Genomic DNA, 25,485 nt, shown 5'->3' with positions numbered 1-25,485 from the left:
CGAAGCAATTCAAACAGTTGCCCAATGATTTGGCACAGATTATGTCCCAAGATAATAGTATCTGAGGGTCCCTAGTCCATTCAGAGCCACCATTCTCTGCACATCTTTATATACGCAGAAGACATAGGAAAAGTACCAATAATGGGTCAGGAAGGCCTTTTGCATGAAGCATGTGAAAAATATCACCAATTTACCTTTATTTGCCTACATATCTCCCAAATTCTTTTAAAGTGATGCAATAAAAGATGACAACACCAAAATTAGGACTAAGTGATATTTTCACAAGTATGCTACATCATACTAGATTTTTTTTTTGTTAACTGTACTGAAAATTGAGTACTGTTTAATAGCTCAGATCATGGAACAAAAGATTGTTCCAAGTTACTTAGTAAAGCACCGGTCTTCTTGAATTGGTTCTTTGATTTCTTTCAGAAAGACATTAAATAGGAATTCCCAATGCTCCTGTGTACATGGAGGAAATTAATTCAAAGTAAAAAGCAGGATTTCTCGCTACTGGTCTCATTCTGCCTAGCTGGATTTTGGTTACAAAAACTATTTTACAGTGAGCAATCAAAGCACCAGTTTCTACACAGGAAAAACTACCAACGCATTATGAAGAAGTTAAGAAATGATAAAAAAAGATTAAATGAAAAAATATCAATGTTAAAAAGTATTCCAACAAACCACCAAAGAAGAAGAAGAAAAAAGTATTTTTCTATTAAAAGTCATTTTTTGTTAAAAATACTGTTTTAGGGAAAAACCCTTCAATAACCTCTAGAGAATATATAAGACAGCTACAGCCTCACTCACAAGTTAAAAAATACTGGAAGTGCAAACAAAAGCAAAAATTACAACACCAAAGTATTCTGTGAAATTACTTCATTTTCTTAAATGTTGCAAGATTGAGACAGTCTGGAGGTGATGCTGGAAGACACTTTTGAAAACCTAGCTGTTCTTTCCCAGATGCAATTCCTGCTGTCATAACTGAAGAGCCATTTGTGAAAACATGAACCAGCACTTGTCTCTGCAGTACTGCAGGGCCAAAGAACAGCATCAACAGTTGCAAAGCAGATGTTGGCCTACAGATGCTGTCAAGAGCCACACAGGCTGGTGCTGAGCTATCACAAGTCATTTCACACTGCAGTCAGCGAGTGCTGAAGAGTGGCACGGCAGGCACCAACTGTGTCACAACGGAAAAGGTTTCAAACCAGTTGCTCTTCTCTCAGCCTTCTGTGGCAGGCAGGGATTTCCCAGGTACATTCTGGTTTTAGCAGCGTACCTGTGGAATACATAGAACAGAGAACAGCCAAGACCCACCACTTGCTGTGGTCTGGGACTTCTGAAAGACGTCTGACTTTTGACAAAGTTCTTTATCCTCTCCCTCTACAGATGGACTCTGGAGTTCTGAGTCTATAAAAAATATTATCCTCTAAGTAAATATCAACACGACAGTTTAACCAAGCAAGTTATTTTCTGACAGAAATTAAAAAGTTCTCTTCCTCACAGAAGACAGAGTTTCTCACAGCAAACATTTCTGTGAGGAAAACCAGTCATAACTCTTTCCAGTTGCCATTGGCTATTAGTATAAATTGCCCTGCTTGCATTTGTTCAGGAAGCTTTTTCCAAGACCTGGGTTTTAAAAAGTTAAACTCTTTGGGACTTCCTTCTGAATTCTGTCATCTCCATTTTCTTGCACTCTTATCTCACTTCCCCAGTCTGGCAACTTCCCTCCTCAGGGCTTGGTAACACTACAGCCTCTACGGTAACTGTCATATGTGTTTACACGACATGCAGAGCTCAAGAAGGCTGAAGAGCTAGAATTTTCCTGAGAACCAGGAGCAGAAGATTATGTAGTAGGGGGAAAGGGCAGTGACATCACTAAGTATCCTCTAGGCATAGAGGAGGTAAACAGAAAGAGGAAGAGCCATTCTAAAGGCAAATGTCAAAACAATGTTTTAAAACATGCTTTCCCCTTCACGGTTTATTTTGTGGCTTTTCTCTTTCAACACAGATTGCATTTAGTAACATAAAAAGAAAAAAGAGACAAAAGAAAAAAAAAGAGGGAAATTAATGATTCTGATTCCTACCCAAGAATCAGAACATCTTAAGAAAAAAATCTCTTACTCAAACCTCAAAGACTGTTTAATGAAATTTGCAGTCACTTTAGTGAGAAATAATTCCATGGAACAGTATCACCAGGTCTCTTCATTCTATCATTCTAGCTGAAATGGTGCCTCCAGTTTCAACTCCAGAATATCCCAACTGAAACTACTACTCTTTGCCAAACTTCTAAATATCTACCATTAGAGATTAAAGGTACACTTTTACAGTCTGTCATACACAGTAAAGTACCATGGAGAATATAATAATCATAACCCCAACCACCTCTTCTGCCTACAAAAAGAAAAACCACAAGAAGATCCACTTTGCTCAACATAACACAATGATATGTTTGTAAGATGTCACTCCTGCTGCTCCCAATTTCACACATTATTTGGCTTCTTTCTCCCCCCCAGTTTTCATCATCTGACCAAAGCAAAGGGTAAAGTGGTCTTGGACAAGAAAATTGCAATAATAGGCTGTGATAAATCATGCATTACCTTGATTCCTGTAACATTTTTTCTGGGAAAAATATGGGAGAAAACAAATCTGGTAAATCTGAGACAGAGAGACATCAAAAATGTGAAAACATCTGGATGAAGGACCTACTCCTATGCCAGCTACACTATCTGAACAGAATCTGGAAACACGTGCTTCAACAAATTAGCTCTTTGCAGAAATAACTGTCAGCATGTAAACAGGATAACAGTTAAGTCAGAGTGAATCAGCAAACTCTTCCAAACAGCCAAGAGCAATAGATGTCAGTGTCTCCTCTGGACTGTCCAGAAATACTTTCTTCAGCCTACCCTGCTATTTCAGCTTCAGTTAAGAAACTGCACTTCAAAAGGTCAGATCTAATGCAAATTTCATTGTACAAATTCCCTCCTCAAAGTGCGGGGGTTTCTAGGGGATTTTGGTGTCATTGCCCTCCTTCCTCCTTGTCTTTGGAAAAGTGCCTAAAGTCTTGTAAAGGAAACCAAGCTGGCTCTTTACAGCGACACATCAGTTACAGGAACCCAGGCCACTAATATTGTTTACAACTCTGCCTTAAAAAACACCCTCCCCCCAGAAAACCAAGCAAACAAACAAACAAAAAAATCCCCCCAAAAATACAGCCAAAGGAAAAACCAACAAAAACCCAGAACACTCCCCTCCCTGCTCTCCAACTTAGATCCCATACAGTTTCAACAAGGTTTTGACTAGGTACTTTTATGAAAGTAGAGTCAGGGCCTGATCACATAAAATGAGACAACAAAACATAACAAAGACCGTCTGAGACATGCAAGCAGCAACCTGAGATATTCAAGCAACTAATTACAAATATTTCAAATAAATATTTGAAATATTTCAAATTTACTAATTTCAAATATTTCAAATAAAATTATTTTTGTAGAAGTTTGATTAAATAGCAAAGTCAGGACTACGTAAATGTATTCACAAATCTATCAAATAATGATTCAGAGTTCCATTACTGTACCAATTTATAAATACTTATATCAATAGATTAACATTGCAATTATATAGAAAGATATTATAACATATAAATACTGCAGCTTCTTGTTAGTCTTTAGGAGAAGAGCTGAAGTATTTTTGCAAAAGAATATATTCTTTTTTAAATCCTATGTTAATGCTTTGTATTGCTGAATAATTGATGACAGCAATGTTGATGCTTTATCTTTACAATTCAGGAAAATGTACTTGCTTGATAGTTTATTTAGTGTTTCCTTAAACACCAATGGCCTGCGAGTCCTCCACTTGTTCCCTATCTGAAACACCAGACAGCTTTTGCAAAGATACTGCACTACTTGCTTTGCCAAGATCATGTTATCTCCATAAACGCAGATTGTCAGAAAAAAATGCTGGCCAGAAAACCCAGGGCTCTGAAAGTAAACAAAGGTTTTTCATAAAATATAACACTAGCAGAGATTCTGCAGGAGTCTAATAGAAGTGACAAGGAGAAAGAAACATTAAGACAAGCATATTTTCACAATGTAGCATTTCAAATAGTCTGTGTTCTCTTGAACATTTTAAAAAAAGAACAGACTGGTGCTTCCCCAAACACTGCAGAAAAGTCAAATTATCATCATGTGTATCCAGTATTTACAGAACTCTGTTTTGAGTATGATTAAGCATTCAATTGTGCACTTCAGATTCAAAGAGAAAGAAAATATTCCAAAATAAGATAAACTTAGAACTTCCTATATTCACATTAACTGCTCCCCCAAGCTCTGAAACAAGAATGACACAAACCTTTTTTCATGATTTTTGAAATGATATCCTGAAATACCATAAGAAAATTGCAGAAGACAAGAGCATGAAAATTGTGCCCCAACAGACTAAAAAGATCTAGCAGACTACCTGACAGTCTCAAGAAATAAAAAACATAGTGGAAAAACAAGAAACTGTTTAAATGAGATATACAATAGCTTTAGAATGCAAACCTATTTAAAAAACATTTCTTTTCTATCAGAAACAAGAGTGTCAAATTACTGAAGAAAAAAACAGTTAAGAAAGACATAGATTCTGTATTTCCTGATTTTAAAACATGAAGAGTAGATGCACTGTTACAAAATAGGTTTTAGATAATCCTATGTTACTGAACTTGATGAAGGGAGGAAGAAAGCCCAAATGTAACTGACTGGTTTATGATATATAGAAGATTAGACAGGAAGATACAGTGTTCTTTTCTGGATTTTAAAATATGCTGTTACAGATTGTGCTATTATCAGTTCCTTTATGACAAGGCATTATAAAATAAAGATTAAGCATTCGTAGCAAAACAGTATTTAATAACTGGTAAGTTGTTGAAAAAATGTTACATTGCAAAATTCCCACTAAACAATTATTTAACTCCCACTAAAATTCTTTCTGATGACAGATAACTAAAAAAACCACCTGAAAACACTCAGATCTCTCAGTACCTAAGTCAAACTCCAACACAAGTTTTGCCTCTGAGCCCTGAGGGCTTTCACCCACCTTTCAATGTCCTCAGCATTGTGGGAACTCACCCAAATGTTCTGCACATGTATGCACTCAGTAACACGAACCAGGGCACCTCAGCTCTCCCTGCAAGTCCCCACTCCAACTCAGCAATCACACTGTTCTAATCTTGTCTAAAAGCATTTTTTTCCAACCCACTCATGGATAGGAAATTTGAATCTACCTAAGGTGATCTGTTCAAAATCTAAGATATTCCATTCTCTAATTTACAGAAGAACAATTCTTTCCTAGACCATCTCAGACTTACAAGCCACTTAGTTTTTTGCAGAACTTTTCAGCAAATTTGGCATAGTTATTTCCCGCTTCACCTCAGCTATGATGAAATAAAAATTTCATCTCTCTCTCCAGGTTTTGGAACCAGCTGTTGCACAGAAGTGTGGACCCCAGGAACCACTTCCCAAAGTAAAGCAGAACGACTAATGCAAAGTTGACAAAAGCAAGCTGTGACCATGAGGCAATGAAAAATCCAACCGGGCCCCCCAAAAATGCCTGTAAACAGTACTGCAGACTCCTTGATAATTTATTTCATTGAATGCAATATTTAGATAAGCTGGAGCTAAGTCTAGAATACAAGTGCAACACAGTTTATTACAGCCAAGTTTCTTCATAATTTGCTAATTATAATAAATTCTTACTCAAATACTGAGTAAGAATTGTCTCCATCTGAACTAGCTGCTCTAAAAAGTTTTGTACATACATTAACAAGACAAATTGCTTGAAGCCCACTGAAATGAACTCAAAGATTAAAACCATGGTCTCTCCTCTCATGCACGCTCTCATGCATGTAAACAACCAGTGTTCTCACTTCCTCCTCCTTTACGTAGCTTTTCCGTCTGAGCTGACATCATATGGTACGGAATATCCCTTTGGTCAGTTTGTCCTGGTTATGTCCCCTGCCAAGATTTTGCCCAGCCCCAGGCTGCTGGTAGGAGGGTGGAACGGTGGAGAGACAGCGCTGGTGCTGTGAGAGCTGCTCAGCAGCAGCCAGAACTCTGGTGTGTCACCAACACATCTGTAGGGACCAATGCAAAGCACAGCAGTGTCAGGGCACCTGTGGGAAAATGAACTCCATCCCAGCCAGACCCGAGACAAAGAGGTGCAGCAGAGGTTATGGCAGTTAAATAACTCTTGTACTTGACAAAGGATTTTAGAAACCTACAATCTGAAATCAAAATAACATAAGAAGTGGTTCTTGAGCTTCTTTTTACCAGAAGCTTCTGTGGACAGCAAGACAGGGTAATGGAAGGATGCCTCTCTGATGAAGGATCCTATCTCATCTGATACAGAAACTTCCTAAAACCAAATTATCTCCCTCTCAGACTGTGTCCTATTAGGCAGCGTAAGCATAGCAGCTGAGTCACACTGAAGATTTTATGGCATTTTATGTGTTGTACACAATCTCCACCAGAAAAAAAGAAAAAGAACGGGCAACAGATAAAACAAGCAAATCTTTGAGGGAAAAAATGAGAGTGAATTGAGAGAGAAAGGAGACAATATGACCTGTATTAGAAAATGACACATCAGAACTTCCAGAAAAATCTGAGTACCCCTTACTCTAAAACCTGGATGTTGCTTGAATAGTCTACAAGTTTAAAATGCATTACTAGGTCAAAAGCACAGATTAGTATGCCAAGTCTGAGCCCAAACTTCTCTCAGAAGCAGCTGCTTTTCCTCTTTCCCCATCCCCAGTCGCCCTCCCAGCTAAGCATTTCTAATGAAGAGAATTTCTCCTCTCCTCTCTCACCTACAATTGGGTATAAAACCAGGTTCAAATTTTAGCTGAAATAACCTCAGTGATTTAGCACTTACTCCACTACTTTTAAAACTAATTAAAAATTAATTTAACTTGTTTAAAAGTAATTAAAAGTTCATGTTCCAAAGGCAGGCATAGCCTTAATACACACATGGTAAAATCAATGCTTGTGCTTAAGCAGATAAGAAAAACTAGAAGGTTGGAGCCTGCTTCATCTTGATAGGCATAGGAAAACAGTAACTACTGAACATGACCGAACACCTGGGTGCCATTTGATTCCTAGAAAAATCCAAGAAGAGGCATCCTGTGAAAATTAAGTTCTTCCAGACCATTATGTTTTAAACTTAGGAAACACAACTGAACACAAATGAAAACCTGGGAAGAAGTTGCAGGTACTCCTGAGAAGAAAGTATCTTCTCATGGATTATTTGCTGGGAGGCAGTGACAGGTACCAGAGGAGGGGGATACTCCATGACCAGAGGAATAAGTAAAAGCGTGAGTCTCAGTTCAGGTGGAAGATGAAAACAGTGCACTGAGTCACATGTTGAAAATCAAGAAAACCAAGAAAAGCATAGATATTTTTCCCACTTAATCTTCTACACCTCTACATCATTGCCTTGTACAAAAGAGTACTTAGGACTCTTCTATCCCCCTTCTACCTCTGGCAAATATGGTCTCTCCTCATCAGGTCTCAGACTCATCCAACTAAACCAATGCTATGTCACTCACCACCAAGGACACTCTTTTTCCAGTTTTTGTTGGTTCTATTGAGTATGCCCTGCATTGCCAGTCTAACAAATCAGATACTGCAGAGCATACGGTAAAGAACACTTCCCATACTAAGGTTAAGAAATTCATTGACTTCTCATTCACATGGTGTCCAAATAACAGCTACACATGAGGAGAAATAAGAAGCATGTATAGTTGAAGTTTAAAATATACCACAGGTGGTTCAGTGCATTCCATTCCCCTCCTTGCCCTCATTCTCCCCCTCCCCATCTACAGGGAAGGAGGACTGATTATTTTAAGCCTTAGCAAATGTTTCTTCAGTCACTCTCCAAGCAGCATTTACTTATTCTCTCAATGGGCTGGAAAAAGTTGATGGAGGAGGAGATCACATTGCTGAGTGTTAGGGGTGGTGATTAGGAACTTTAAGCTGAAGATTTTAGTCATTATTCCCTCTTTAAACATGGGAAGGAAACGTCAAGAGGTAGCCCATGCCTTTGAGCACTACAATTGCAGCCTTCAAGCATTAAAACCCATTGCCAGCCTCCTATTGCTGAACATCTTCAGGCTGTTTTTTTTTTAAATTAAGTTAGAAGAAATGAAACCTACAAAAATCCTATTTTAAACTGACATAAAATTAAAGGAAGCAGGAGTAAATACCTTAATGGGGAAAAAATCCCCAAAAAAATCAAAGACTGCAGGAGCTAATCTGGTGAAGAAAATAAAAATGCGGAGGTTTAAGGAGTCTTTCAATAGAGCCCTTGAGCTAGACCAAGTTAAAACAAATGTTCAAATCACTGTTTTAATCTTCTCATTGTGGGGTGAGAAAAAACACCAGTAGAAGTGACTGCTTTTTTCTTAAAGAACTTCAGCCACCGCAGCACAAGAGGCCACGGACCAGCTGGAGCAGAGCACTGATTGTCCCCTGTACTTGGCACTGGTGAAGCCACACCTTCAGTCCTGAGGTCAGTACTGGCCCCATCCTGACAAGGACATTGAGGTGCTGGAGCATGCACAATGAAGGGCAAAGGAACTGGGGAAGGGTCTGGAGCATAAATTCTTGTGGGGAGCAGCTGAGGGAGGAGAGATTCTTCAGCCTAGGGAAAAGGAGGCTCAGGGGTGACCTTATCAGCCTCTGTAGCTGCTATGAGAAAGGAGGTTGTTGCAAGGCAGTGTCCCTTCTCCCAAGTAACAAGTGACAGGACAAGGAAATAACTCAAGTTGTGCAAAGAGAAGTTCAGGCTGGATATAATGAAAAAAAATCTTCACTGAAAGAGTGGTTAAGCACTGGAATAGGCTGCTCAGGAAATGCTGGATTCACCATGCCTGTAAGAGTTCAAAAGAGTAGAAACAGCACTTCATGCTATGGTTTTAGTGGGCATGGTGGTGTTCAGTCAAATGCTGGACTTACCTTGGTACCTTGGTGGCATTTTCCAACCTTTATGATTATATGTCTCTATAGCATGCTTTGCATGCTCCTAATGACAGAATAGGTCAGTCTCAACTATTGTTTAGTCTCAACTACTGGCAAATGTTACCTGTTGCAGAGCCAACTAGCCTTACTGAAAGAAACCAGAACAGTAAATACTTGTAACAACACAATCCTCCAGAAGAACAAAGCAGCTCTAATCCTGTGGTTCCAGCTGTGTACCCTCTGATCTGCCACTCTCAAAAAGAAAGGAGAGAGAACAAAGTAGTTATGTTATTCCCTTACCACCAGGAACATAAATGAACGAAATAAAAAACTCTAAACATCTGGCTTTCTTGCAAGTACATACAAAATCAAATTGAAGGAATGGTTCTGCATAGTCCACAAACTCACAGGTATGGATTTCATACCTGTTCAGATTTTTCTTGGGCAGTCTGTGCAAACGCCTTGCTCAGATAAACCAGTTTTGCTTCCTCCTGGAAGGAAAGTACATAGTTGTTCTACAGAGCTTTTAAAACATCCAGACTAACAGGGAGGTGAAGAGGCTTCGACAACTTGTGCCAGCTTTTATAACATTGGTTTATAAAATACATCCATGCCAGCTAACTTCTTCTCCAATGAAAAAAAAAAAAAAAAAAAAAATCACTACTACGAGTTTCAATGCCCAATGCCCTAATGAAGCACTGCTGGTCTTAAAGGACAGCTCCCAACAGCTTCTGAAGCAGTTTGTCGTTTCCTTCTGTCTTGTCACAGCTTTCACCCCACATACCTTGCTTTTGTAAAATGAGTCTGAAGGCTGTGCAGCCATAGAGAAGTTGAAAAGGTCAAAGCACAGACTGCAGAGAAACAAACCTAGATGTTCAGAAGCACTAAAAGGAAGAGCAACACAATTAGCTGATTCTCACCTGTCAATGCTAAGTTAATACTGGTCTTTCTACAGCGTGATTTCTTGGTCATCCTGTTCATTTAAGTTTGAAAAGGGCTGTACTACATCGAACACACAACAAACTCCCACAATGCGCATGTGGAATGTTAGTGCATGTTTTATCTATTCAGCCATCAAAATTAATTAAACGCATTTGCAGTACATCTCCTTCCCTCAGCTCTTTTACATACAATTAGCATAACATATTTGATGAATTTATGGGAAATTAGAGACAGGTCTGCCTTTAAAATAGTTCTCTTTCTTTCAGTTTTTCAAAATAATTCAAATTAAAGATGACTGCTTTTCTATTTCAAGTACTTGCAGAAGTTGCAAGTACTTGAAGTAGAAGTTTTCCTTGTTAATAGTATGCAGTTGTACAATTGGTGAAGTACTTGCTTTGTGATCAGTATCACAGCAAAAAACAGTCTATCACAAATGGTTTTGTGATTATTAAATTTCCCTAAACTACCAATGTGATGAGTTTGAAAAATTTAATTTCCCTTTAGTACCAGTATGTGACATAAATTTCTTATTGACTACTGCCCAGATTCAACTGTCTACGGAACACGAAAAGAAACTTCAGTTTTGAAATATCTCCAGAGAATTTAGCAACAGCAATTAAGGTTCTTTTACTTATTTATGAAAAAAGCCAAAAAAAAAGCCACTTTGGAGTGGCTTTGACTTAATGCATGCAAAGCTAACTAGATGTACTTAGTCATCTTCTTCTTTTCTAAACATTTGTTGTGGTTAAGGAATGGCACTCCTCAGTTCAGTGCCCCCACCAGTACTCTCCCAAGCCAGCACCACTTGCTTGATCTTCCCTTCCCACTCTGGCAGAATGGAGTTGAGAACTGGAGACACAAAAGGTGACAATCACAGGTTGAGATAAGAATAAGTTACTGGAAACAGCAATGAGATAACAAAATTAACAGTAACAGCAATAGAAGTTCTACCTGGATACAAGGATGAATTTCTTTACTGTGCAGGTGACTGTACACTGGAACAGATTGTCCAGAAAGGCTGTGGGGTCTTCCTTAGTGGAGATATCCAGGAGCTGTCTGGACACAATCCTACGCCATGTGCTCCGCAATGGCCCCGCTTCAGCAGAGAGGCTGGGCCAGACAACCCACTGCAGACCTAACTTTAAACACTCTTTGAGCCTGTGCCTTTTCTCAGCTACTGTCATTGTATGACTAATTTTTAGACTAATTTTCAACTGCCCATGAAACAATTCTGATACTTGTATTTTTTCTCTACCTAAACTACAACAGGCAACTTGATTTTGAGAGTTAAATCTGTCTCAGTACATGTTTTCCAGGCCATTTGTTGGTTCTCTTGTTTCAGAACAGGCATTCAGGATGAGACCAAAGGCACATCTAGTTCTAGTGGCCAGTAAAAAGCAAAGTGCCCAGAAAAGAGCTAGGAGCAGAACAAGCCCACAACAGTACTTTCCCAGAGTAGTTTCATAGTGATACAAGATTCACAAATATTTTAAACCAAGACAAATTTTAAAAAACAGCTTTATGATATTTACCTGAAAACAACCATCTTCCTCTCTACAACTACCTGAAAGAAGGTCATAGTGAGCTGGGGTTTAGTACCTTCTTCCAGGTAATAAGTGACAGAACAATAAGAAATGGCTTTCAGCTGCATATAGGGAGATTTAGATTGGATATTGGGAAAAATTTCTTCACTGAAAGGGTAGTCAGGCATTGTAACAGGCTGCCCATGGAGGTGGTGGAATTACCATCCCTGAAAGTGTTCAAAAGGCATATGGGTGTGGCACACAGGGATATAATTTCGTGGTGAACATAGTGCCCCAGGTTAATGGCTGGGCTCAATCTCAGAGATCTTTTCCAGTCTTAGCAATTCTATGACTCTATGAAAAATTATACAAATGCTTGTCCCTTCACACATGAAAATCATCAGACCAGAAGATATTAAGGTCCTAGAATTAAGTTTAAAAGTCTGACTTTTTTCTCCCCAAGTGATTAACCTTAAATTAACCTTAAGAACATCCAATCCTCCTTTCCATGTAATTTCTTCTGTTTCCTTTCTCCATCTTTTCTTGTCACTTTCTACAGTTTACTTCTTTCTCCCATGCTACTGACTAACACTCTTCTTCTGTGACCCAAAAGGGGAAGGGAATTAGAGTAACTTACTGACTTAAAAGACAGATAATCATGATCAATCACTCAGAAAGTCAACTTGCAAGGTAAAAAGCAAACTCAGAGCAGCGCATCTGATAGGTATTTTCAGACAAGAAAAATACATACATGAGCAGTCATTGCATGACCTAGGACAGACAAGTCATAATAAAATAACAATTCCACACTAAAATAATTGGGTAAACAGGGCAAGAAAGGAAAAGAAAGAATGCAGGCCATTTTGCTGCCAGGTAAAACACAGATTACAGCAGCAAAATTAGGCAGGACTGCAGATCTGTTTGGCAAGGACAATGACTCACACTGGAATACATCATGGGGTGAGGCAGAACTACCTAAGTTAATTATCTAGAGAGAAGGAAGGCAACTGACCTTCTCCAATGAAGCCTCCTGACCCTTAAGTAGGAAAAGACAGACATACACTAAAGGAAAAATCCTGTCAGTGCTTTTATTGAGGCATAACTGATTATACAGGCTGACCACCAGAGAGAGCTGCATGAACTGGAAAGCCTGCCTCCCAAATGGGGCACCAGACAACACAGACCTTCTGGAACAGCAGTAGGGGCAGCATTTAATTAACAATGTAAGATATAAGGTATGTAGATTGGTACACACACAAACTGACAGACCACAAGAGAACTGAACCCACACAAACACATTAGTTCAATTTTCATACAGAAGTGGTAGGCCTCCTGGCAACACATGAGAAGAACGCAGTTATGTAAAGTTCTTATATGAAAGTGGCACTTCAAAAAACATCAACACAATTTGGACTACTGAAATCAACACAATTTACACTACTACTTGAGCTGCTGGCAAAACTGTGGAGGCAGAGGAGGTAAGTGTTAACATTACTGCAAATTCAACTACATCTTTTGAATACACGATGGATCAACATGTAATTTATGAAGTCCAAAGAAACCTCACTTCAATTCTCAGCTTTCCAATTAACTCTTCTACATGCTGTTTTTCAGTACATAAACAGATATATTTAACCATTTAAATCCCATCAAAAACCAGAGAAACTCTGAAAGATGTATATTCTATAAACATGCCAAAGCAATAAAAGTTCAGTGAACCAAGGGCATTTGCTGGAAAATTCACCTGTAAGAGGGCTATGTTCAGAACTTAACAAGCAGCTTAACTAACTATGAATGCCTACAAAGCAAGCCACACTGCTATTCTAACATCACCAAAATCTAAGATTATGTATTATTATGTATAATTATGTATAATTATGTATTTATTATATAATTAGTGCAGTCTAGTTTTTCACTACAATGGTTTCACATTAGCTTAAATCTGTGAAAATCTGGAAAGCTAAAGTCTTATTCTCCCTTTCACCTGGCATTCCTAATTGGTCCCTACTTCCTTAGCAGTTGTCTTTGTACTGGGACAACATTCAATAAACCAGTTTCAGTTAGTACTAATCAAAAGTTTTCAGCATTTACTGAAGTTTTCTGCATTTTTTTCACTCCAGAAACACAGGACTGCTAGCACAGATGCAGACACATGTATGGGAACATGCTGCACTCCAACTGCCAAACGCTGACTTGAAAATGTATCCTACTTGAAAATGCACCACAGGAAAACGAAGCTTCTCTGAATCTGCAGAAAAACCAGCAGACTTAAGAAAAAGCTGGTTTGTAGCCAAAAACTTCTATTTTCTTAGGAAGATACTCAAGGAAAATCTGAAAATAAAAGGTTTCATACATAAAAAAAAGACATGAGCATACTTTCTACTTAGTAAGGCATTTAATTTAACCACAAATATCCATACAATTTCAGCAGACATTTGCAGGGATTTAGACTTAGTATCCCGTTGCATTCCACCTTCAGAAACAAGAATAAACCCACACTTTAGAAAGCTTGTTAGACACACTAATTAGAACCTCAAAGTAATAATAAAAAGGGAATCAAAACCAAGCAATACTATTTACCCTAGTGTTATGATTATTCATACACAGGTGCAATTTAAGCAAATATTTTCTTTGGTGTGAAACAATACACCATTCTCATACAGCAATAAAACTGAAAGTCACAATTATTACATGAGAAAGTGAAAAATAATAACACTACTACTACTACTATTATGAATAATAATAGATTAATATAGTTGGAAGGCACTTATGGTGGTGATTTGGCTTGTTATCCCTGCTCAAAGTAGGGTCAAATTATACCAGGCTCAAAGCCTATATAACAAAATTTATACCATGTGCAGAGGTGGATATTTCACAAGTTCTCTGAACAATTTTTTCCAGTGTTCAGACTCTCCTCCTGCTGAAAAAGATTTCCTTAATAACTAGCAAAAATTTCCCATGCTCCTTGTGTTTGTTTTCTCTCATCCAACACCCTGTGCCTTCAAGAAAAAGTCCAACTCCGTATTTTTTATAGCCTCCCATCAGGTAGCTGAAGACAACAAGCCGATGTCTCCTTATACTTCTCCAAATGAAAATACACAATTCCCTCAGCACGCAGTACAGCATGTACTCTAGCTGTATTTATCTTTGGCAGTACTTCGCTGATCTTTTTCCAGCATGCCAGCGTTGGAATGATCTAGTATTAAGAAGCTTTGAACTGGAATCACAATCAGACAAAATTAGATAGAAGCCTTTCAAGTAGAACTTTCTTTTAAAAGAAAGACATGCATTTTAATGATATCAGTGTTAAGTTAGATACTCAAGAAAAATGCAGGCTACACTTGGGAAATAATTGAGGATGCCCTGAGTAGTAATCACAGTGACTCCTGCTATAGTGAGATCTGAATTTAATATAAATTTTCAATGTATTTTAGCAGAAAACACATCTCATAAGCACTACCTAAACATATGGAGCAGATTATGTGTTCTTTATACATACACACATACAATAAACATCAAGGACATTCAAATTTATGTATATACTTCAAATATGTAAAGGACTTAATCATCGTGGGTAGAGACCTTACATACAACCTGGCTGAAATCCAAAACAGAAGTACAGTTTTATAGTTTTTGCATTTATTTAGGTTTATTCTAGTTTAAAGACTATCTAGACAACAAATTATAAATGTAAAAATACTTAACAACTGCAAAAATTCAGGACTACATCAAATAATAAATCTATCATTCATAAGCATTTGTTGTCTTTAAAGTTGTACATATTTGATACAACCACTAAATCTGCTGGAAGAGCTTCTAACTTGTAAAAGTCAGCAAAACAATTGCAAGATCTGCATATGAAAGAAGGAGCAGTAATCCAAAATTTAATTTTTATATAGGAACTTTGCTATGCAACAAAAACAAACACAAAGTAGCTAGTTCAATTTGAAGTTTCTTTGCACTAACATGGTTTTTTTTCCAAGCAGTGCAGACCAAACTTTAAAATGAGAGAACCCCTTTCCTCAAGGATGTTACACAATACTCTACAATGGACTTTGCTAGACTACATGAAAGACAACAATATTTTACTCCAAGTAACGTCAATGACTAACGAACTCAATCTGTAAATGGGGAAAAAAACCTACACACAGATGCAGACTGATTCCTGGAAACAAATAGCTTTTTTCTGGGTTCTACATAAAGATAGAAAAGGACTTGGTTGCTTTTTGTTTTTCTTTTAAACTAAGATACCTTGTGGGATGATTACATCAGCTCACAAGTAATATCATTTAGACAAAAAAACAATTCAGACAATCCATTTTATTATCGGAAGAGATGTTACTAATTGCAAAATGTTTGGAGATTACAGGCTTTTCTTCCCTTGCAACTACTATAAAGTATGTCTCTGCAACCTAGTCTGCCAATGAATACAAGCAAGGAGAATAATCTCTTTCATGCTGTCCACTGCCTATCCTCCAGCCCCTAATCCCCCGTTACCTTCACAAGTTTCAAGAGGAAATGGACACTGGAGTTTTTCCATACCTCTTCTCAACATTTAGCTTACATTGCAAGAGTGTTCTGGGACATAGGAGTTTGTTAAACTTAGACCAAGAAGTTCAAGATTTTAACAATAAACAGGACCTGCTACACAGAAACATTGTCAAAGTAACAAATCCAGTGGGTGCTAAATGGTGGCGGCCTCCAAAATGCTCCATCTGATATTTTATCCAGAACAATTACCTTTTAGTAGTCTACTTACCTCAGCAAGAATTAACTCAGAAATCAATCTAAATAAAAAACTATACATAAAACCTGCTTTGATTTATTAAGCAACTATCTGAGCCACATAGTACTCAAATTTGTATCATGTCCACATACCTCAAAGTGAAAATGGTTTACTTCAAATGAATTCAAACAAATTTTGCTGATTTCACAAGGCTTTGAATGAGATCCCAAGAAGGGAAGCAGTACTTGAATCCTCATACCAAAAAAAAAAAAAAAAAACCAAAAAAAAATATTTGCAGCTCAGTATGATTATGGAGTCAAACATGCTTGGTTGTTGACTTGCTTTATGCATATTAATCTAATGTAAATTTCAACTTCAATGCCAAAAGATCAGAAATCAGGTTTCTAGTGATAATACTGAATCTTTTGCATGTACATATCTGGTTATTTTTAAACACAGAGAAACAGAAAAAAAAAGGTGAACCAGATGCAGATCCTCTTTAAAAGCACTTCAAAACATTTCCTTCAAACCCACTTCAATGGCTGTAAGCATGTTTCAGTTATGACTAGTCTTTCATTCTTAGTATTTTAGGGACCTTATTTTATAGTGAATGCAATCAAAACTCCTTGTTTTGATGAAAGCCACCTATATGTTGTACCTCTGGAACAGTATTTCTTCAAATTACTTCAAGTACTGTAACAATACTGAGTAACTAGGTGTAATGACGATGCCAGTTTAATTCCCACCCCTTCTCACTGCAGAAGGACTAGAAATAAAATATGACAAATAAAATCCTACTGGCATTCTTCACCTACGGTACACAACTCCAGTTAATTCAGTTGTCCTTTAACTTGGTCAAAAGAGGATCACTGCAGCACTGAAAACCCCACCTCACGGAGCCCTTCAAGAATGTGCCTGTTATGCCTTTAACACAGAAGAAAATGTCAGTACTCCAAACTTTTAACCCCCCTCCTCACCTCAGTGCTCTCTGCTCAAGGGCCTCAATCCTCCTGTTTGTAGGAATTGCGGGTAAAAGTGACAGCGAGCTTCCACACACCTTCTCATCTCAGCCTTGCCAAAACCCTATAAGCAATTCTACTCTATAACCAAACACAGAAATACTTGTATGGTTGTCTTCCTTTTCACTCTGCTTCTGTGTGTTGGTGACTAACTGACAGATTGGGTAGGAGACTTTTGCTGCCAATTCAGTAATACAGGAGGTACCAGCTAGGCAGCCAAAAGCTCCACACATCAGAACTCGCATTCTGGTGAATGGACACGTCATTGAAACAAGGGTGTTTTTCATTGTGACCAAACCAGATTAAATATCATTACATCTTATTCCTTTTACAAATCCAAAGCAGTCCCACATGCAGCCCAATTGCCTTCCTAGAGCTATAGCTGCTCTCTAATCAGTCCTTCCTGCACTGCCTTTGTTCTGCTACTGAGGGCTGCCTTACTGGCCCTTCACAAGCTTTTCCAATGCAGTAGCTTGACTTGGGCAAGTGGTTAAATATTTTTCCCCTTAACACACAAATGCAAATATATTGCTTGTACTGGTCCTGCAAAACCTCTAAATACTTCTCAAGCTGAGCATTTAGCCCAGCAGGACTATAATTATGCTGGTAGCTAAATTCCCTTCCATTTTCTTCTGGTTTTGTTCCGCCCTTCTCTTTTATACATCATGCTCCTTTCCCTGCCCTCAAAAAGACAGAAGGAAAAAAAGGAGGAGAAAGAATCCCACTCTTCTTCTTGCCACTTTACTCTATATCCCTGATCTATTCTGTATTTTGTAAAAGCTCTCCCCTTTAAGTTCCTTTTCCTTTGTTTATTCAGGGTATCCTCTATTTCCTCCTTCCTTTCCTAGCAGCTGGACTCCTCAAAGGAACTGGTTCTGCCCCTTTGAGAGGTTTGGGCTTTTTTCCTTTTGGTAGAAGACAAAAGAGCCAGCTCTCCCCAGTATTTCATTTCTTTATCACTCAAGAGCATACAAGTTGCTTTCGGAGTTGATAATCTTCCATGTCTTCTTGTGTAACGGCTCTCAAGTCGATAATTTTAAATAATCCATTGCAAATAGAAATTATCGATAATCTGCAAACAGGCAACCCTCAAAGAATGTCTTCTAATGGGGAAACAAGTTAAAAACTTATATAAACCCTAGAACATACAAGGAAATAGATCTAGAAAAAGATTTTAGAAAAGTCATGTTCATGTAATCACTAGAGGTAGTATTGCCACAAAAACTGACAATTTTTTCTTACTTCTGCACTGCAAATTACTTCATTTCTGTCTGTGATGAAGTTTAGATTACCAATTTCAGAAGTTTCAGCACTATGAGTGAGCAAAAAATTACATAAGGGGTTTTTTTCATCTTCTGTTTTTTGTGTGAAAGAAACACACCATTGCATATGTCAGATGATGTGTTGCTGTTATCAAGTCTAGATATCCTGCATCTGTTCTAAATAAATGGTTTAGTTATCACAGTAGCCTTGACAGTAAACATGATGTTCCTAAGTCAACCAGGATTTTCAGGTTACAAGGACAAAAATGAAAAGACACACAAATTATCAAACTGACACTCCCACATAGTCTGTGTAATCCACAGCTGACCTGCCATTTCTTTCATTACTTGTACACACAATTTAACACTTTAAGTATGGCTGTAATCATATAATGAGATTTGCTAAAGCCAGACTTTGTGTGAACTAGTCCAACAGTAGCATTTTGATGATCTACTTGCTGAACACCAAGAGTACTTTTGAAATGTTTTGAAACTAGCAGAAACAGTAGCATTAGTCATACACATTTAAAATGCTCTATCACATTTGGAAGGCATATGACTTTCTAATAATTAACTAGAAGTGACTCCAATATTCTATGAAATAAAAGCACATCATAATTTAAAATACAGAATGACTAATGTTCCATACATATGCAATAACAGCCTATTAAAGACTCCCTCTCATAAAAATAACAGAATTGTATAACATTTTGAAGTAAACATTGCACTTACAGCACCGTAATTATGACTATGTCATTGTTTCAGTAACAAAAAATATAATGCAGCAGTTCACCCAGTGAATAAGTACTTTGACCGAGTATTTTAATTATGATGTCAAAAGGGTCTCATCCATTACACAGATAAAACGAAACTTTAAAATAAAAGAGAAAATGAGACATCACAAACTGTAATTGCAAAACCAATCCTGTGCATGATCTGTGTCAGGAGATGGAGGCATCATAAATAAAAGGTTTATTAAGCTGATACTTTACTCCATCACATGGTCTAAAAACGAAAGGATGATGTTCGAGTTCTAGATACTGAGAATTTTAGACTGAAATACATACTTCTGCTTATTTCCCTGCCCCGAAACTATAAAGGTATTGGTGAAAAAGTAGTAAGGAATATGTGCACACACATGTAAGATCCAGTATTTCCTGGAGAATTGAACACTAGTTCAGAGAAATTTTTAGTTTAAATTATGAAATCTTTAATGCTCACATACAGCTAGAGTGCCACACCCTTAACCATGGGAAACCAACACTGCGCAAAACACTTGCAGATAGCATGAATTCCTGCTTCAAACACTACTAGATGATCAATCTTTTCTTAGATCAATTGTCTATACTGAGGTTATAAAAGAGCATTTCCAAAGTCTCATCACAAAGGACCTCTCCACTGTCAATACAGCAGCCTCACTGAAATTTGACATTACACAGTACTTTCCAACAGTTACTACTGCTGTAATAATTAAATATGTACAGCAACAGTTAAAGTTAACAAGACATACAAGGATTTGCACCCATTTCTATTTCCATACAGAACCACTCATCTACCCACACCTTCACAGAACACTCAGTTCACTCTTGTGACACTTCACAGACAAAGAAACAAGGACGCTTGTAACTTTAAGAACCACTAAATATTCCGAGTTGGAAAGGACCCACAGGGGTCACAGAGCCCAAGTCTACAGTGAATGGCCTGTGTGGGGAGTGAACCCACAAGCTCAGCAATACCAGCCTTATTCTCTAACCAACTGAACTAATCTCAGGGTTTCTTGCACCTTCTTTATTACCCGTCATCCGTATCTTCTTTCCCTCATTTGTAATACATTTTGACTTTCTACCATTATCCTTGTATTCAGCTTAAACATCAGTTCTGATATACTACCAAGCAACCTGCCAGTTTCTATTTTCCTTCTAGACAAAATACCGATACTTCTCCTTCCTCACACACCAAAAAAAAAAAAATTCTAACCAAAATACTACATCCTTACCCACTGAGGCTAATAGAACTGAGTCTTTTCACAATCTGTTTTTCACAAGAAATTTGGTTTTTCCACAAAAAAATCAAAACTAATTTCTTCTTCAAAACCAGCAATAGTTCTCCTCCAACTGAAAATCAGTTTTCCAACTCCAAAAAGATAATCTTAATATAGCTTAGCCCAGCTTGCAAATCTAATCTTATTTAAGGTGCTGTAAAGTGCTTTTTGGTTATCTTATTTTCTTCCCATTTTCTCTCCAGAGGCACTCAAAACTTGACTGGGGAGTTGGCTGTAGTAAATCTGAGGACAACAGATCCAGAAAGACAAAAGGTTGTTTCTGCAATGAAAACTGAAAGACAAAATACTTGGCTAGATGTGGGCCATGAAGGTTGATTCCAAGTAGGTCAGACATTGACTACTGTCAAGATCAGAAAGCATCTTAAAACCTACTTGGTTCAGAGCAGCATGGCTAATGGTTGTTTTATTAATGTGATTGGACAAAGAAATGTAAGAAAGCAACAAAGCCTCAACAGGAGAGATATGGCTGAACATGAGAGAAAAGTTCTGAAAAAAAAGGAGCATAGAGATAGTAAGAAGGTAATGAACAGAGAGGCCTCTGGAAGGATGATGAGACAAAGCCGTTTACATTCTTGCTCTCTCCTTACTTTAAGCCCATATTATTTCCAGAATCCTATTGAGTTCCTGCTTCTGCCTGTAAATTCACCTCATGCTCCACTACTCTAAGAAAGGAATGCAGAAGTATTTTTACTGTTGTGATAAAAGAGGAAAATTCCTTTTCTTACAACACTAGAAATATAACCATTTAGAAACAGTAAGGTTATATTATGCTTATGACCTTATATATATATTTTATAATATAGATATATATGTATTATATCCCAATGTCTTTGACTAAGACAGTCTTCTTTTATTTCTAAGTTCAAAATAGTTATCTTGTGTGTGGCACAGTATCATTCATATTAGAAAGTTCAAATTAACAATTTAAACAATTTTTTTTCCTACCACTTGCTGTGTAAGCTTACCAAAAGCTTACCAAATGAGTCTGCATGCCCATTTAACCTTGTTGCTGCATTATGGTTTTGCCACAAAGGCTTTAATACTTTCTTCCCTTAGTTTCTCTTTTTTCTCCTGTAAATGTCATCGGTGACAATGACTTACCACCTTAATTCCCTAACAGCAAAAGGATGTACAGCAGCTTTGTTTGCTCAGTTTCTTCCTCTAAAGGCTTAGTGAGTAACTGGAAATTATGTCCAGATAAGAAAGACACTGTACCAAACAACAGGTAAGTATACTAGAATCACTGTAATGCATTATAAAGAATAGTTCAATGAGAAATTAGATTTTCTTCTTAACCAGAAGTAAGCAAAATATTGTTTCAACTAATAATACCATAGTGATAATTCCTGCACGTTTACTGCCTCTGAAAATATACCTCTGCCTAACTGGGGAAGTAATTAAGATGTTATTTTGCTTTAGAACCGGATTTCTTAAAATTTCTTCTTTCCCCTTAATATTTCATAATCAAGAAAGCAGCCTAATAATTTAGGTCCTTATAATAAGAAAAGAGTCAGGAACATGAACTTTAAAAAGCAATAGAAACCAAAAAGAAGTGGAAACAAGGCAAGTATTCTAATATTATGTATATACTTAGCTCCTCAAGTACAAGAGCAAACCTCAGTAAGAAATGGAAGAATTTCAGGCACAAATAATATCACTAGCACAAGCTCTTATTAAACAAATTTTGAGGTCATTAAAAGATGCAAAAAACATGGCACACTGATACACAATAAATTTATGTTTCTTAAGGGAAGAAAACTGCATTCCACAATTAACTTTATTAGTATGCAATGAGATCACAGAGAAACAGTTAAGAAAGGCAAATATTAAAACTTGTAAACTTGTACGCAGGAATTCAGCTTGATCAAAGAACCAAACTGTACTGGCACACCCTTGTACCCAGTTCTAGAAGACATTCATTCCAGCAAAACAGAATGCCTTGGTATCAACAGGTTGAAGTTTAATGACCTGACAAAAACAAATGACTGAAACACTCCAAAAGTTCCAGCTGGTTTAACAGTCCATGAATATTACAGACTCAAAGATAAAATTAAAAGAAAACAAACAACAAACAAACAAAAACCACCAAAAAAACACCAAAATATAAATACATGTGTTCTATTCGTGTCATGTATAATTAAGTACTCAGCAATCTAATGGCCAGACAAATTGATTTATTCAAATTAAAAATATATTTTTTAAGTTATGACTGAAATTAAAGAGAGCATTTAATATAAACCATTCATGTAGCACGTTTACTTTTTAAATTGTTGTTCCACGTGTTTTATCACTCAAGGAGCCAAACAGTTCTCTGCACTAATGTTTTTAATTAAACAAGACACATTATGGTGCATTTTTATGTAAGAAGAGATGGAATTTAATGAGTTCAATCTAGATTTTGAATTTTAATTATTTAAATTATGCCAAAGAGCACATTGGCTACAATTTTCAACTACAGTAATTTTTAACTTACTCTTTGCACACTGCATTTCTAAAATTGAAATGTAACAAAAACATAGGAAACCGTCAAAAAAACGACACTGACATTATTAAATACAATACTTACAATGAAAAGTTATAGAACAAAATAAATTTATGTAAAACATACTACGTTTTCCAAACTATGCAGTTCAATAAAGATTGAACGTTCAGTCAATTACATAAGCTGAACAGCCTGGGTCACAGTATTTTTCAATGATTTAAACCAATCATCGTTCATCATCGAATGGTTATTTTTACACAAACCGGGAAGAATATATTCCCAGTTTGGTTGTTGGAAAGTCTCTGGTCACCTACTGCCCTGGCCTTTATTTAGGAGTTCATCAGTGTTCAGATCTTAGCTGAACTTAAAATTCTGAATCTAGGTCTTATTCCACTGCCCCAACATAGAAAAAAAACCACTGGCAAATAGGAGCAAGTTCACAGCAGAGGCCACAAACACAGTTGGAGGCTGCAGCACAGACCCTATGAGGACAGACTAGGAAGCAGGGTCTATCCCACCTGGATGAGACTGGGGGCGCCTAACAGCAGTCCCCAGGACCAACATGGAAGTTATTCAGAAGATGGAGCCAAGCTCTTGTCCTCCATCCACAGGACAAGAGACAACAGGAGCAAGGTGAAACACAAAATGTTCAGAGAGGAAATAAAGAGAATGTTTGACACCCACATGATGGCCCAGTGGTCGACATGTTATCTCCACTCTTGGAGATTTTTATGACCTTCCTGGATACAGCTTTTGTACCTGTTATGACCAAAAGTTCTACTGCATGCAGAACTTTGAAACAGAAACCAATTGAGGTCCCACTTCACTAAATTATTCTGTGGTTCTATACAGTATCTGTCTAACTAAATGTTTAACTAAAAGTTACAACATTTGACTAAATTTAGGCTTTAGCAGAATTGTAACTACAACCTCCAAACAGTTTTCTTTAAAACAAACAATAATTTAAAGAAATCCTTTTCATATTTATTAGCTGCTTGTCCACTAAAAATCAGGGATGACATGCTCTTGTTTCCATTCTGCGCGTCCCCTGAGCATGAAAGGGGACCATCACTTTTCCTGGCTTCATGGATATTTAACCCATTAACTGCATGATAAAGGGCACTCAAGGTAACTTCTCTTTAGGCATTCTCACTTAGAAACACTTAAGCTATGTTGCATCAACTCAAAATAATACTGAGTTTTCTACCCAAGACATACTACAGATGTTGGAGAGGGAGTAAAATAGTTTGACACACTAGGACAAAGCACCAAGTGCCCTATATGCTGTTCAAACTAATGCTTTTTCAGTATTTGCAGAAATGGTTTCAGAAAACCCAAATATAAAGCTGCTTAAAGGCCTTTCATAGAATATGGTTGAGCAGTCCACAAGTCTACTGCAAGGATAAGAAACCAGACAGTCAATGCCTTCTAGCATATTATGGCATGCAGATAATGTATATCTGTAATATCAAGTCATGACAAACTTCAAATATCCTTCTAAAAAGTCTGACTAAAAAATATTATTTCACCACCCTGCATAGTTATAACAACTGCACAACCACATCACAGCACAACAAATTACAAGAAGAGACATCATGTATTATCAACCTACCAAAAATTTTTACATCAGGTTCAAAAGTTTGAAAAAATTATGTGTCAAAACACCATAAAAATTGCCAAATACTATGATCTCTTTCAAAAACAAAAGTAAAAACATTTCTGCATTCCAAAGTGAATTTAAAATTCAGCTTTGTGGGTTCACTGGCAGAATTATTGATCAGTGTCATAATTTAGGAAATAGAATTCCCAGTTTGGAACTCTCACTAAAAAGAAATCTTGGCTGCTCCCTCCATGTCCCCACTCCAGTGAAAAAAAAAAAAAGGCAGAGATTACAGGTTGATGTAAGAACAATTTACTGGAAACAGCAATGAGATAAGAAAATGGACAGTAACAGCAATAGTATTAATAACAGAAGTGTACAAAAGAGGGTGATTTACATGCAAAACGCTCCCTAAAGACCCCAGGTTCCCTCTTCCCACCACATTTCTTCTTGACCTGATGCCACACCCTTCTTTCCAGAAGTGAGATCACCCCACTTCCAACAGGATGAAGTGCATGGTATAGAATAACAACCTAGACACTGCCACAGGGGCCCAGGCTCTACCCCCTCACTGCTACTGCAGAAAAATTAACTCTGTCTTGGCTGAAACCAGGGCAATAAGAAAGCAATCTCAGCAAGTGGCAGAGCTCTTTGGAAAGAAACCTGGAAAAAATACCAAAGTCCAAGAAAATTACGGCACAGCTTAAGAGTGCTGCAGTCTAAAGATATCCTTCTAAACACTGCTTATACGTGTGCATCCCGTTGGCTGGCAAAGGCCATGAGAAACTTTCAGTGTCCTGTAGGTTTAAGCTGCTGTGGCTTCCAACTGCTGAAATATGAACAAGTTCAGGTACACCTATGTATGTTACAATCACA

At 37.4% G+C, this 25,485-nt stretch overlaps 1 protein-coding gene across 8 annotated transcripts in view; it reads right to left on the bottom strand.

The window, feature by feature from the left end:
- The window catches only part of JAK2 (Janus kinase 2), an 86,640-nt gene that overhangs the window by 55,239 nt on the left and 5,916 nt on the right, over positions 1 to 25,485 (bottom strand). The window contains exon 1 of one of the 8 annotated variants that reach the window (XM_064735340.1): positions 2,601 to 2,622. The exons of the other annotated variants lie outside the window; for them this stretch is intronic. The gene's annotated coding sequence lies outside the window, so the exon portion shown is untranslated. Of the gene's footprint in view, positions 1 to 2,600; positions 2,623 to 25,485 lie in introns of those variants that run through there. 8 annotated transcript variants of the gene reach the window in all.

The sequence above is a fragment of the Zonotrichia leucophrys genome, chromosome Z, assembly GCF_028769735.1.
Source record: "Zonotrichia leucophrys gambelii isolate GWCS_2022_RI chromosome Z, RI_Zleu_2.0, whole genome shotgun sequence".
Taxonomy (NCBI): Eukaryota; Metazoa; Chordata; class Aves; order Passeriformes; family Passerellidae; genus Zonotrichia; species Zonotrichia leucophrys.
The sequence above is the reverse complement of the archived record's forward strand: the minus strand, read 5'-3'. Positions and strand labels throughout refer to the sequence as shown.